The following is a 14,619-nucleotide window of genomic DNA, read 5'->3' on the forward strand; positions in this document are numbered from 1 at the left end:
AAAATTGATATTTCAATGAGATAATCCCTCTCCTAGGCTTTTAATTGATTGTCTAAAAAGCCTTCCTCTGTTGTTATGCTTCTTGATTTGCAGGGACCATTAATTTTTTTATGGGCGATCAAACTCAAATAGAGTGGAAGGGCTACCGCATGGCCGATCCCAAAACAGTAACCAAGGCGCCAGGGCCAACATCTGGGGGTCAACCAGGACAGGTGAGATGGCCACAGGGCTGGCCTCGGTTCTGGATGCTGGGAAGAGGGGAAGCCCCTGCATGTCCTGAACACACACATGCACCCCCCCACCCCTAGATGCGCCTGCGTGAAGGGAAGAGGAGCAGGTGGGGGCTTCAGAGGGTATAGGGCAACCTCTGTGAGGCAGAGCCCACTGGGAAAGTGGGGATGCCTGGTACTCCCTTGCCACTGGTGGCCAGTCCCCCACTACTCCAGACCTCTGCTCCCCACCTGGTCCTTGCAGGGTGGGGTTAGAGGTGGACAAGGAAGAGCAGGAGGATGGGTCAGAACCTCTAGGTTCTACCATTTCTTCCCAGGGGGGTGACACCAGCACCAGTCTCCAGGGGAAGCTTCCAAGCACAGAGCCAGGAAGGGCCACTGTTGCTGTTGCTCACACCTTTATTAACCTCAGCATTCCTCTCCTGGCTCTGTGGGCAGCCCTCAGATCTGCACCCCCCAGAGTGACCTTGGCCACCTTCCCTCTCCTTCCTCTGGTGTGGCTCTCAATCAGCCTCTGTGGTCTGCTGCAAAACCTGTGGCCACGGAGGTGTTCTGTGTGCACCTGCCTACCAGGTCTGTGGCCACATGTGCTTCTCTCCCCACCCCCCGCCCCATCCTTCCACACTGTCAGCCTGACAGGTGGCCCCAGAGGGTCCCAGCTACAGTGACAATGGGCCAGGGCTGGGCTGGGCTGGGCTGGCCCCTGGTTCTTTCTTAACTGATGCGCCCATGAGCTGGTCTCCCTCACCATGCTGCTCCAGGCTCCTGACATCTCTTTTCTAGAAGGGAGGGACTGGCCAAGCAGGGCCGGCTTCATGTGCCTGTGGCCATTGCACTCACCCCGGAGCCCTGTCCTTGGAAGGACCTCGTGCTTGCTTGTTTTTGTTTTTGTTTAATTTTACTTATTTATTTGCGAGAGAGAGAGAATGAGCAGGGGAAGGGCAGAGGGTGAGGAAGAAGCAGATTCCCCACTAGCAGAGAGCCAGATCCCAGGATCCTGGGATCATGACCTGAGCTGAAGGCAGACACTTAACCAACTGAGCCACCCAAGCGCCCCTCCTATGCCTGGTTTAATGCTCTGTTGTTGCCTTCTTAAAATTAATGATTCTAAAGGGAGTTCCACATTTTCACTTTGCATTAGGCTCCACCAACTATGAAGCCAGTTTTGCTGCCAAGGGACAGACCTGCTTCAGGAAATGGCCAGAGGGTGGGTCCCCAGGGCAGACCAAGCACGCCTGCCGTTAGCCATCACCATTCCCCCACAGGACTAGCCGTATCCCAATATCTTGTCCCCTACTTTCCCACGTCTCCCTCAGCTCAGAAACCCTCCTGGTTCTCACCACCTCGCTGTCAGGCCCCACCAGAGGACCAGCTCCTTCGTGGAGAATGACTTCTCTAGGCATCTCCATGTCTCAGACTTGGGGTGGGGGCTCAGAGGAAGACCAGGGGGTCCTCAAATCCGTATGTTTCCCCCAGGCAGGTACGACTCCTACAAGGTGGCAGTAATGGATGCCTCAGAACAGATGACGTAAAAGTTCACATAAGCCACCCATGGAATTCATATGGGCTTTCTTCAGGCAGGGGATACAACTGCTTTGGCCTTGTGGGCACTAGAAAAGTGCACCTATGTCCCCAGGTGACAAAGGCTCTGCTCCCACAAGGCAAACTGGCACAATGTAGCAAAGACAGCCAGTGACTTTTAGAGCCGTCTTGTAAGGAAGTCTGTAAGCTCGCAGAACATATGAGTGTGGCTGTGAATGTTTAGCCACACAAGTGTGCATGATGGCATTGTTTACAAAACCAAACATGGAGAGAGCTTAATGGCCAGCCGTGGGGCGGCCAGTCAAATAAATGACAGTGCCTTTCTCCGGTGGATGCCAGACAGTCAGCAGAATCGACCTTGTCAAAGATGGAGTGAGTGCAAAATCAGATCTGAATGTAGCACACAACGTGGGCTGAGTTTTCTCTCTGTACATGTGGAAACATCGATACCATGGTGTTAGTCTCTGGGTTTTTTTTCTTTCTTATCCCTGACTCACCTGGCTCCCAGTGGCTAGTCACCAAGGGTTCAAAGATGCTTGACTTTCTGGGGATCTCTCAGATCTGTCCCCTGCCACCACCCCTCTCACCACCCAAGCCACACCACCTCTCTCCTGCAAGACTTGCCTTCACTTCCTGTCTTGTTCCCCCCAATTCCATTCAGGCCCCTCCATCTATTCTCTCAGGGAAGCCAGAAGGACTTTTTCAAAATGCAAGGTTGGATCCTGTCTCTTTTCCTCTTTAAAAACCCTTAATGAATTCCCCATTTCTATTAAGATGAACACCACACCCTTGAACCGGCCTTCAAGACTCTTTGTGGCCAGCCTCATGTGCACTGTACTTCCCCTCCTCCCTCTACATTGCAACCACTCTGGCCTCTTCCCGCAGTCATATACAGAGCAGAATCTCTTCTGCCACAGGGCCTTTGCACATGAGTTTCCCCAACCCAGAACATGCCTCCCTCCTCCCCTCTTCACCTAGTTAATTCACTCCTTTGTTTTCATCACTTCTTCAGGACACCTTCCCAGACAGCTCAGCTCTCCCCTGACCTCTTCTTGCCCCAGATAACCCCTCCCTCACCCTCTCTGCCCTTCCCACAGTTGCAGCTGCAACTGAGTTCTTAGGTCGATATCTGTCACTTTCACTAGCCCGTGAACTCCTCGAGGACCAGGTGGTTCTTGTTGTGCCCAGTGCCTGGCACAGAGTAAGTCCTCACATGTTTGTTGAATGAGTCAATGATCCAGTGAGGGAGGGAAGCCTGGCCCAAGCACCCCGCCCCCCTCCATTGCTGGCTAGCTGGGGGAGGGGGGCGGTGTCCAGAGAACAGCTCGGCAGACCTACCATTAGCATATCACACCAGTGCTCAGGAAGACAGCCAGGAGAGAACCACTGGGGAGCCAGGGCGGTGCTCCCGGGCCTGGAACTTGCCTCCTTCCTGAGAGCTGCTGCTCTCTGCATCCCTCGGAAATTGCCCCTGGACCGGCCTCCTCTAGAGGAAGCAGAGGGAGCTAGGGGGCCCCATCTCCTTCCTCTCCACCCCTTCCCAGTCAGTCCCCTTTGATGTGAAGGTTCCTGGGGAGGCTGGTTTGTGTCACTGTGGAGCCTGGTGGGGAGAGGGAGACAGTCTGGGGCCTCCGTCTTAAGTGGTAAACTGGCCCCAGGCTCTGTGATCCTGTGGGGGCAGAGGGGCGGGGGTTCCCACAAAACACCATCCTCCCACCAACAACATTTGAAAAGAATCCATCAATCTGATGACCACGGTGGGTTTGCCCAGGGCTCTGGGGACTCCTTAAGACTCCAGATTTCATCTCCTCTTATGCTGGTTCTGTCAAGCCCATCTGTTTCCCAAGAGCAGGCCTCAGATGCCAGGGGTGGCAAGGATGGGGAGGAACTTGCAGGTGGCCCCCTACGGGATCAGCATGGGCAAGGATTCCTCCCATCCTTCTAGGTAATGTCAAAACCCCAAGAAACAGACCACATGGTCTCCAATTCAAGTTCTGACATGACCACATCATCTTGAACAGATTCTTCTATTTCCTGGGCCTCAATTTTTCTACCTGTGAAATGGGGATTGCAATATATACTCTGGATTGCTGCTGTGAGGTTTATTTTTTTTAAGATTTTATTTATTTATTCATGACAGAGAGAGAGAGAGGCAGAGACACAGGCAGAGGGAGAAGCAGGCTCCATGCAGGGAGCCCAACATGGGACTTGATCCTAGGACTCCAGGATCACACCTTGGGCTGAAGGCAGGTGCTTAACCGCTGAGCCACCAGGGATCCCTGCTGTGAGGTTTAATAGGCTGGTATGGTATTTCCCGAGTGTGGACTCACCACCCCCACGGTAAATCAGGTGATGTGGGTCACACTCCACAAAACAACCTGAACCAGCACAGGTCACACACCAAGAAAGCAACTGCCTGTTCATGTTTATTTCCACCCTCTGCCGGCTGCCAGGGAAAGCCTCAGACAAGTGGTATGTGGCTTTAGTACCTACTCGCTCAGGTCCTTTTTAACAAGAGCTTTTAACAAGGCAGGCAATGCTAGCCAGCACACATTTAATGCATTTGCTTTATTTTTTAGGTATTTTATTTATAGAGATTGTTCTCAAGGCAAATAGTAAAACATGAGCCAATCTAAAGAAAAAGTATTGAGTAAATAATATAGTGCAAGAGATGCTTGAATCAGGCAAAGATCGCACAGGTGCACGAGTGGCTGGTGCTGGGAAAATCTGTTGTAGCAGGAGGGGAAAGACTTTAAACGGTCAAGTGATGTACAAACATGGAGCAAGGCTGAGGGGCTGAAATGGTCAATGCTGGAGAAGGGCTTTGCAGTTCCTGGGAGAAAATCTCAGGCCTGAGGGGCTAAGGTCAGAGTGTAAGATTAATGGTTTAAAAATAGTAACACGTGATAACAGCCCTCCCTCCATTCTGTGCACCAGGCACCAGGCAGATACTTCCACAGATAGTATTTTATGTAACCTTCATTGTTCCCAGGTCTGGAGGAGGAAATTGAGGTTCCAGATGGTGAAGGGTCTTGCAGAAGAGCTGGGATGGACCCCCAGAGGCCTCCCTGCCTCTGTCCTCAGGAATTTCAAGTGCCTGTGAATCCTGCCTCCTTCCTGCCCTCTCAGTTAGGTCCTGAGGCCTGGGTTGTCCTCAGCACCCAGCTGGTGATCAGAATTCGGGGAATAAGCCTTACCAGAGCACTGTACCCACACCTCCACCCCCAAACAGCCTGATCAGAGGGTAGGGAGTGATCACATTTCTTAACTCCAACTAATAGACTTGGTACTTTAACAGATTGTTTTTTTCTTTAAGATTTTTTATTATTAGGAACACCAGGGTGGCTCAGTGGTTGAGCGTCTACCTTTGGCTCTGGTTGAGATCCTGGAGACTTGGGATCGAGTCCCACATCGGGCTCCCTACATGGAGCCTGCTTCTCCCTCTACCTGTGTCTCTGCCTCTCTTGCTCTCTGTCTCTCATGAATAAATAAATAAAATCTTTTTTAAAAATTTATTATCAATTTATTTGAGAGAGAACATGCACACGTGTGTGCAGTGCAAGGAGCAGGAGAGGGACAAGCAGACTCCATGCTGAGTCTGATGTGGTATTTGATCCCAGGACCCTGAGATCATGACCTTAGCCAAAATCAAGAGTCAGACCTCTAACTGACTGAGCCACCCAGGCGCCCCTTAGAATTTACCATCCCCACTTTACAGATGACAAGACTGAGGCACAGAGGAGTTAGGTAAGTTGCCCAGGTGGTGAAACCATGGCTGGAACTAGGTGGTTGGTTCCACATGTCTAAGCCACTGGCCTCCTCTACCTGGAGCCCTCCTGTCCTTCTCAGCTGGCCAGTGGGGTTTGCAAACCCTCCCCCTCCATCACCAAAGGGCACAGAGCAGAGGCACAGAACAGAGTTCACACGGCCAACCCCTTGTCCCTTACCCACTGCCTCAGTGTCCCCAGGTAGCTCATCCTAACTAGAGGGTCCAACTGCCAGGCTTTGTTGTTCCCTGCCAGCCCGGGAGGACCAGGGGAGCTAGAGGAGAGGAAGGCCCTGACTATGGCCAGTGTTGCTGTCACAACTCCTGGGCTTCGCCATTCACAGCCGGGGAGAACACCCAGAGCGGCCCTCCTCTACTGTTCTCCGTTGTAGCTGCTCCAGTTCATTCCTTCCCAGACACATTGGGCCATGAGCACCTGAAAGCCCTGATGATGCTCAGGCAAGAAGCAAAGCTGGTTTGCCAACCTAGAAAGAGTGTTGGCTGCAGAATGAAGACGTCAGAAAATAAAATCAGTCTGCCTGGTGGGGCTGAGTGGCCGCTTAGCTCAGCAGGCGTGGGGCTGAAGGCGCTAATAAAACAAACACAGCCAGAGACCATGATGCTGCCCGGCCCTGCCCACCCCCCACGCAGCCCCAGGCCCCCAGCTTCAATGCCAGACCAAACACGGCTGGAGACCCCGGCCGGAGCTGGAGAGCTGCGCCCATTTGGCACCAACCTCACTTGACCTCCCCTGGTCAGCACTAGAGGACGAAGCACGGCATTCACTCATGAATTTGATTTTAAACACGAGATTCTGGAAGCGGAAAGGATTTGCTAGTGGCCTCACGGCTGGAGGCCTCCAGGCTCCATGTAAGGCTTTCCCCAGTGACCCACAGCACCCCAGCCTCCCTTCCCTGAACCTATACCCAAGGGTTAAACCAACACATCCAGGATGCAACTTCTGAGCTCAGATATGGAAACTGGATCAGTTCTCAAATAGTTGATTTTGGGTAGCATGTGGATGAAGCAGTTACATATTTGGAGATGCAATGTGTGTGTATGTGTAAAATCTGTTATAATATGTTGTGATACGTATGTGTTATTTTTTAAGATTTTATTTATTTATTCATGCGAGACACACAGAGAAGCAGAGACACAGGCAGAGGGAGAAGCAGGCTCCATGCAGGAAGCCTGATCCAGGATTCGATCCCAGGACCCCAGGATCACGACCTGAGTCGAAGACAGATGCTCAACCACTGAGCCACCTAGGCGCCCCACATGTGTATATTTGTAATCATATAATATGTACTCTCTTTTTTTGGCTTATTTCAATTTTTCTTGGCCTAATCATTTTATTTAAACAATTTTAAAGTAGCCTCCACATCCCGTGTGGAGTCCAGTGCAGGGCTGGAACTCACAACCCTGAGATCATGACCCAAGCTGAGATCAAGAGTTGAACACTTAACAGACAGAGCCACCCAGTCACCCCTTGGCATAATTATTTTGAGATTCATCTATGTCATTGCCACTATCTGCAGTTTGTTCTTTTTATTACTGTTGTATTTTGCCATATGTGTGGATCTATAAAATTAGCAAAAATGCAAACTAATATCTAGTGACAGGATGCAAACTGATGATTGCCTGGGGACTGATGGGGGTAAAGAAGGGCAGGGAAGGAATGAAAGGAAAGGAAGAAACTGGAATGATGAATATGTTCACCATCTTGGTTGCACTGATCAGTATACTTATGTCAAAATGCCTCACACTGTACATTTTAAATATGTGCAGTTTGTTGTATGTCAGTTACACTTCAATAAAGCTTTAATGTATATATAGTACTATATATGTGTGTATATATATATGTATATAAATTGGCACTCATCCGATCTATGACTTGATGAATAGTATTACTTAGTTCAAGGGCAGAGCAGGGGTGGTGTTTATGGGTTTTTTCTCCCTTAAGTGAGTTGGCACTTCTGCTTCTGGAAAGATAAAGTAGTCCCATTTTTCTCTATTCTTCCCACTAATTACAATTAAAAAGCCTGCAGCTTATATGTAAAACAAATACAAGAAGACTCTGAAAAGCAGCAAGGAGAAGGCAGATACGCTGGGGAAGATGGGACCCAAGCAACAACACAGTGGTGAGTTCCCTGGATTTTCACTTTGCCTTATACATTGCACTCCTTTTTTTTTTTTTTTTAATATCTTATTTATTTATTTGAGAGAGTGACAGCAGGAACAGGAGAGGGAGAAGCAGACTCCTCACTGAGCCAGGGAGCCTGGCATGGGGCTTGATCCCAGGACCCCGGGATTATGACCTGAGCCAAAGGCAGATGCTTAACCAACCAAGCCACCCAGGACCCCCATATGTTGCAGTCTTGATGCTGAAGACATCAGCCCCTGGGAAATGCCAATGGGCACAGCCCAAAAGAAAGCTCTGACAAAAGCCTGCTCTGTCTAGCCAAAGAACCAAGAAAGGGGCATACTGGCAAAACAGAAAACTTGTAGATGATAACCACCTGTTCCAGCCAAAAACTACAGAAAAAATTGCAGTGCCACCCTCATCCACACCAGCAAAGGCTAAATGAGGAGCCTAGACACCCTCTGCAGGTGTCCCCAACCAACAATGAAGCTCCCCTGCTGCCATGTCAGTGGAGACCTGAAGGTGAGCCTCAGCTTCCACTTGACCTGGTGATAATGAGGCACACCTCTCCCTCTTCCCTGAGGTGGTATCAGAGGAAGTCTTGTGGAAAGTTAGGATTTTGGCCACTGCCCAATGGCAGTGAGGCCACTCCCACTGTGGTGTCAGTAGAGAACAACCCTACCCAACAAGAATGAGCAGCCCTGCCTTTCCACTTGCCAACAGAGGCCAAGTAGAGAATCTAGACTTCTATCTGCACCTGGCTGTAACTAGGTGGTGGCCACTACCCTCTCCCTGCCCCCTATCCCCTGCTGAAACAGAATCAGAGAACAGAAGCTAAAACAGCTTAAATAAGATCTAGAGTCTCATAATATGAAAGTGTCCAGATTTCAAAATATTACTCTAGACCAAGAATTAGATCACAGTGCATGAAAAAGGAAAACCAAGGGGTGCCTGGGTTGTGTGCCCCTTGGTTGTACGTCCAACTTTTTTTAAAAAAAAAGATTTAATTATTTATTCATTAAAGATACAGAGAGAGGGAGAGAGGCAGAGACACAGGCAGAGAGAGAAGCAGGCTCCCTGGGGGAGCCCGATGTGGGACTTGATCCTGGGACTCCAGGATCACCCCTGGGCTGAAGGCAGGTGTTCAACTGCTGAGCCACCCAGGAGTCCCCAGTTTTGTTTTGTTTTTGTTTGTTTGTTTTTGTTTTTTAGTTTTTGGTTTTGAATCAGGTCATGATCCCAGGGTGGTGAGATCAAGCCTCACATCTCATCTGCTTGAGAATCTCTCCATCTTCCTCTCTGCCGCTCCACCTGCTTACACACTCTCTTTCTCAAACAAATATTTTTAATTTATTATTTTTTATTTATTTTTTAAAAAGATTTCATTTATTTATTCGTGAGAGAGAGAGACAGACAGAGAGAGGCAGAGACACAGAGAGAGGGAGAAGCAGGCTCCATCCTAGGTCTCCAGGATCACACCCTGGGCTGAAGGAGGCTCTAAACCGCTGAGCCACCTGGGCTGCCCTAAATATTTTTTTTTAAAGGCAATCAAGAAATTCAACACTGAGATTATAGAGATGTTAGAATTCTCTGAGTTTTTAAAAAGAATTTATTTATTCATGAGAGACACACAGAGAGGCAGAGACATAGGCAGACAGAGAAGCAGACTATGCGAAACTCGATCCCAGGACCCTGCATCACGCTGTGAGCCAAAGGCAGATGCTCAACCACTGAGCCACCCAGGCGTCACAGAATTCTCTGATTTTAAAGCATCCATGATTTAAAGATGGTTCAGCACACAAGTTTAAATACATTTGAAAGAAATGAAAAAACAAAAAGTCTCGGCAAATAAATAGAAGGTATAAAGGAAACTAAATAGAAATTTTAGAACTGAAAAGTACAATCACTGAAATTAAAAATTCAGTGGGTGGGCTCAACAGCAGAATAAAGGAGACAGAAGAAAGAGCCAATGCACTGGAAGATGGAACGATAGAAATTGTGCTGTTTGAACGAGAGAAAATAGACCTAAAAAATAAAAAATAAAAACGAACAGAGCCTCAGGGATTTGTGAGACTATAGAAAGAGATTTAATACTTGTTTCATCAGAGTCCCAGAAGGAGAGTAGAAAGAGAGCATATCTGAAAAAGTACTTGAAGAAATAATGGCTGAAAACTTCTCAAATTTGGTAAAGGACATAAATCTACAAGTTCAAGAAGCTGAATGAATGCCAAAAAGGACAAACCAAGAAAGTCACTCTAAGATACCTCAAAATTAAACTTCTGAAAGCTAAAGATGAAGGGGGAAAAACCTGAAAGCAGCCAGAGGAAAACAACACCTTGCATATAAGGAAGAAAGAATTGGAATGATAATAGATTTCTCCTTAGAAGCCACAGGAGCCCAGAAGGAAGAGGCAAAATAATTTTCAAGTGCTGAAAGAAAAGAATTGTTAACCTAGAATCTCATACCCAATGGCAGTGGTCTTCAGGAATAAGAGAAAATCTAGACATTTTGAGATGAAGGAAAACTAAGAAAAGTTATACCTACCCTAAAAAAAATGACTAAAGGAAATTTGCTGAACGGAAAGAAATAAAAGGAGGGAGCCTTAGAATATGAAGATGGATGAAAGAACACAGTAAGCAAAATATGGGCAAATACAATCATCTTTCTTTTACTTCTTGAGTTTTCTAAACTATGTTTGACAGTTAAAGCAAAAATTATTACCCTGCCTGATGTGGTTCTAAAATATATAAAGAGAAAATTTTAGAGATGATTAAATTATAAATTGGGGAGGGCAGAGGGACCTAAAGAGAAGTAAGATTTCTCTATTTTACTCAAACTGGCAAAATGATCACACCAGTAGACATCAAGTTATAGACATGATGTAATACCTAGAGCAACCACTAACAAGCTGTACAAAAAGATAATTGGTAAACTAAAGTGGAATTGTGAGAAATATTTATGGGAAGGCAGGAAAAAGAAAACACAGAAGCAAAAAAAGAACAGACAAAACAGAAAATGAACTGGTGGATTAAAGCTCTAGCCTAGGGATGCCTGGGTGGCTCAGCAGTTAAAGCGTCTGCCTTCCGCCCAGGTCGTGATTCTGGAGACCCGGGATCAAGTCCCATGTCGGGCTCCCTTGCATGGAACCTGCGTCTCCTTCTCCTGTGTCTCTGCCTCTCTCTCTCTCTCTCTGTCTCTCTGTCTCTCATGAATAAATAAATAAAATCTTAAAATAAAAAATAAAAATAAAATAAAAATAAAGCTCTAGCCTATCAAAAATTACACTAAAGGCAAATGGTCTAAATACACCAATTAAAAAGTAGATATTGCCAGACTGATTAAAAACCATGAATCAAATATATGCCATCTCCAGGAGACTCACTACAAATATAATGATATTAGACAGGTTGAGAATTAAAGGATGAAAGAAGTTGTATCATAAAAACGCTAATCAAAGGGAAAAGGGCGGTGATTATATTAACATCAAACAAAGTAGACTTTTTTAAGGATTTTATTTATTTTTTTGAGAGAGAGAGAGAGCACAGCTAGGGGGGAGGGCAGTGGGAGAGAGAGAAGGAGACTCCCTGCTGAGCAGGGAACCCGATGTGAGGCTTGATCCCAGACCCCAGGTTCATGACCTGAGCTGAGGGCAGATGCTCAACCAACTGAGCCATCCAGGCACCCCAAAGTAGACTTTAGACGAAGAAAAATTAGAGCCAGAGAGGGACAGTATACACTACTAAAAAGATCAATCTACTGAGAAGATAATAACAGTTCTAAATATGTACATACCAAACAACAGACATACCAAATATGTGAAACAAAAACTATCAAGTACTGAAGAGAAATGGACAAATCCACAATAATATTTGAAGACATCAACAGCTTTCTCTTGACTATTGATGGAACAACTAGTAGAGAATCAGCAAGGATGTGGAAGAACATCAGCCAACAGGATCCAGTCGATATTTATATGACAATCCACTCAAGAAACTGAACACTTTTCCCCAAAGATCAAGAGCAAGGAAAGGATGTCAGGTCTCACTACTCTTACTCCACACAGTGTTGCAAGTTCTAGCCAATGCAATAAGGTAAGAAAAGGAGGTAAAAGACATACAGACAGGAAAGAAAGAAAGAAAACTGTCTCTATGTGCAGATAAAATGATTATGTATGTGGAAAAGCTCACAGTGGCGCTGGGTCAATTGGACATCCACAGGCCAAAGGGGAAAAACACAACATCAACCTATGTCTTGTACATCCTACAAAATTTAATTCAAGCTAGATTGCAGACTTCTGTGTAAAACATAAAACTACTGAACTTTTAGAATAAAACATAGGATAAAATCTTCAGGATCAAGGGGTAGGCAAAGAGTTCTTAGACTTGGCACCAAAAGCACAATCCATTGAAGGGAAAGTTGATAATTTGGACTGCGTTGAAATTTTTAAATTTTGCTTTGTGAAAGATCTTGTTAAGTGGATGAAAAGACAAGCTACAGACTGGGACAAAATATTTGTAAAATACATAACTGAAAAAGGAGTAGTATCTAGAATATATAAAGAACTCTCAAAACTCAACAACAAAAAAGCAAATAATCAAACTAGAACATGGACAAAAGACATGAAGAAACATTTCACTGAAGATGGCACACAGATGGCGAATTAGCACATGAAAGGATGTCCGACAACATTACCCATTAGGAAAATGCAAATTTAAACTGTAATGAGATATCACAACACACTTCATCAGAATGGCTTTAAAAAACTAGAAAAGAAAAGTAGTGATGACCATAAATGCTGGCAAGGATGTACAGAAACTGGATCATTCATACATTGCTGGTGCGAATGTCAAATGGGATAGCCATTCTGGAAAACAATTTGGCAGGGTTTTTTTTTTTTTTTTTTTTTTTTTTAACTAAACCCAATTACCATATGACCCAGTAATTGCACTCCTAGGCATTTATCCCAGAGCAATAAAGACTTATGTTTGCACAAAAACCTGTACATGAACATTCATAGCAGCTTTATTCATAATAGTTACAAACTGGAAATAACCCAGATGTCTTTCAAAGGATGCACAAATAAACAAACTGTGGTACATCCATACCATGGAATACTACTTGGTGGTGGAAGAAATGAACTATTGATACATGCAACAACTTGGATGAATTTCCAAAGATTTATGCTGAGTGGGGGGAAAAAAGCCATTTCCCAAAGATCACATACTCATGATTCTAATTTTATAACATTCTGGAAATGACCAAAGTATAGAAATAGAGACCAGATTGGTGGTTGCCCCTGGGGGTGAAGGAGGGGTAAGGGTGGGAGGGCAGTGGGTATGGCTATAAAGGGCAACATGAGAGAGAGATCTTGGTGCTGATGGAAACGTTCCAAATCTTGACCTTTTCAATGTCAGTATCTGGGCTGCGATATTGTACTCTAGCACAAATGCCACCATTGAAGGAAACTGGGTAAAGGTACATGGATCTCTCTGTATTGTAGCTTACAATGTCATATGACTACAAATATCTCAAAATAAAACATTTAATTAAAAAATATTTAGGTGACAATAATGCACACAGAGAATGGATTGGGTGAAAATGATGAGGATAGAGAAGGAAGATATTTGTGAAACCTCATGCTAGAGAAGATGCTTTTTTCCCTAAAGTTTTTATTTATTTAGACAGAGAGAGTGTGTGCAGGTGAGCAAATGAGCAGGGGGGAGAGGGAGAGAGAGCCTCAAGCTGTCTCCCTGCTGAGTGTGGAACCCCATGCAGGGCTCTATCCCATGACCCTGAGACTATGACCCAAGCTGAAATCAACCTAACCGACTGAGCCACCCAGGCTGAAAGTCCTCCAGAGGTTTCTGGTGGCAAAAAAATTTGCTGCGATGGATCAAGTGCTGAGGGCTCTATGGGCTGTGGTTTGAGGCAAAGCAGGTGGGGTCATGTTTGGGAGATGCATGGGGGAGTTCAGAAGGTGGACACCCAGGCCAGCTTGGCCAGCAGGGACCAGGGCAGCTGCTTCCTCCCTGGCAGCATGGGGCTGGTTAGCTCAGGTCCAGGGTAGGAGGCTTTTGGGGGTCCTGGGGGCATCCTTGGTGGTCCTGGGCACCCACAATGACTATCCAGGGAAATGTCCAGGGAAAGGAAAGCAGCCCCCTCATAAGAAGCTCCCTGGGCAAGCCTGGGCAAGCCTGGGCAAGGAGGAGGCCCAGGGTCTCGGAGGCAGGGTCAGGGACTCCATGGGTGAGTGCTGCGGTTCTGCCCTCCTCCCTGCACGTCCCCCCCCCCACCCCCGCGCCCCTGCATTAGGCCTTTTTCTCTGAGGACACCTGGACAAGGCTTGGACTTGGAGGCATTTTCATTTCTCGTTTCTGTTGTTCAGGTGCGGCCTTTTGTTTCGTAGAGTTGGTCTAAAGCAGTGAAGAGTGGGCATGGAGACCACCTAGGCGCTACTCCCAGAGGTCCTGATTTCCTTTGGAGTGGGGAATGGGGGTACTGGGACAGGGAGGGAGGGGCTGGCAAGCTGCCAGGGGAGCTGACCTCTGGGGGAGAGGTGCTGTGGCGGCTCCAGGGAAGTGTGCGTGGAGGGTAGGGGGACCCCGAGGAGGTCTCGGGAGGCCGGGCCTGGACGGGGCCTGGGAATCCTACTGGGGATAGGGCAAGGGGTGAGTGTGCGCGCGATTTCCGAAGGAATCGGGAATTGAGATTTGGGGGCTGGGAGCTGTTTCTGGGTTCAGCTTTCAGGGGCTGGGAGGCGACAGGAGGCAGGGATTGGGGGCCCAGGGAGGGGCGGTGGGGCTGGGCGGGTTGCGGAGGGCGAGCTTTGGGGGGGCGCCCGCGAGGTGGGGGGCGGGGGGCGGGGAGACTCCGGGCGGAAGCCGGTGTCCCGCGACTCGAAGAAATACGGCGGGGGCGGGCCCGGGGTGGGGGGCGGG

This window comes from Vulpes lagopus, chromosome 8 (genome assembly GCF_018345385.1).
Source record: "Vulpes lagopus strain Blue_001 chromosome 8, ASM1834538v1, whole genome shotgun sequence".
In the NCBI taxonomy this organism is placed as follows: Eukaryota; Metazoa; Chordata; class Mammalia; order Carnivora; family Canidae; genus Vulpes; species Vulpes lagopus.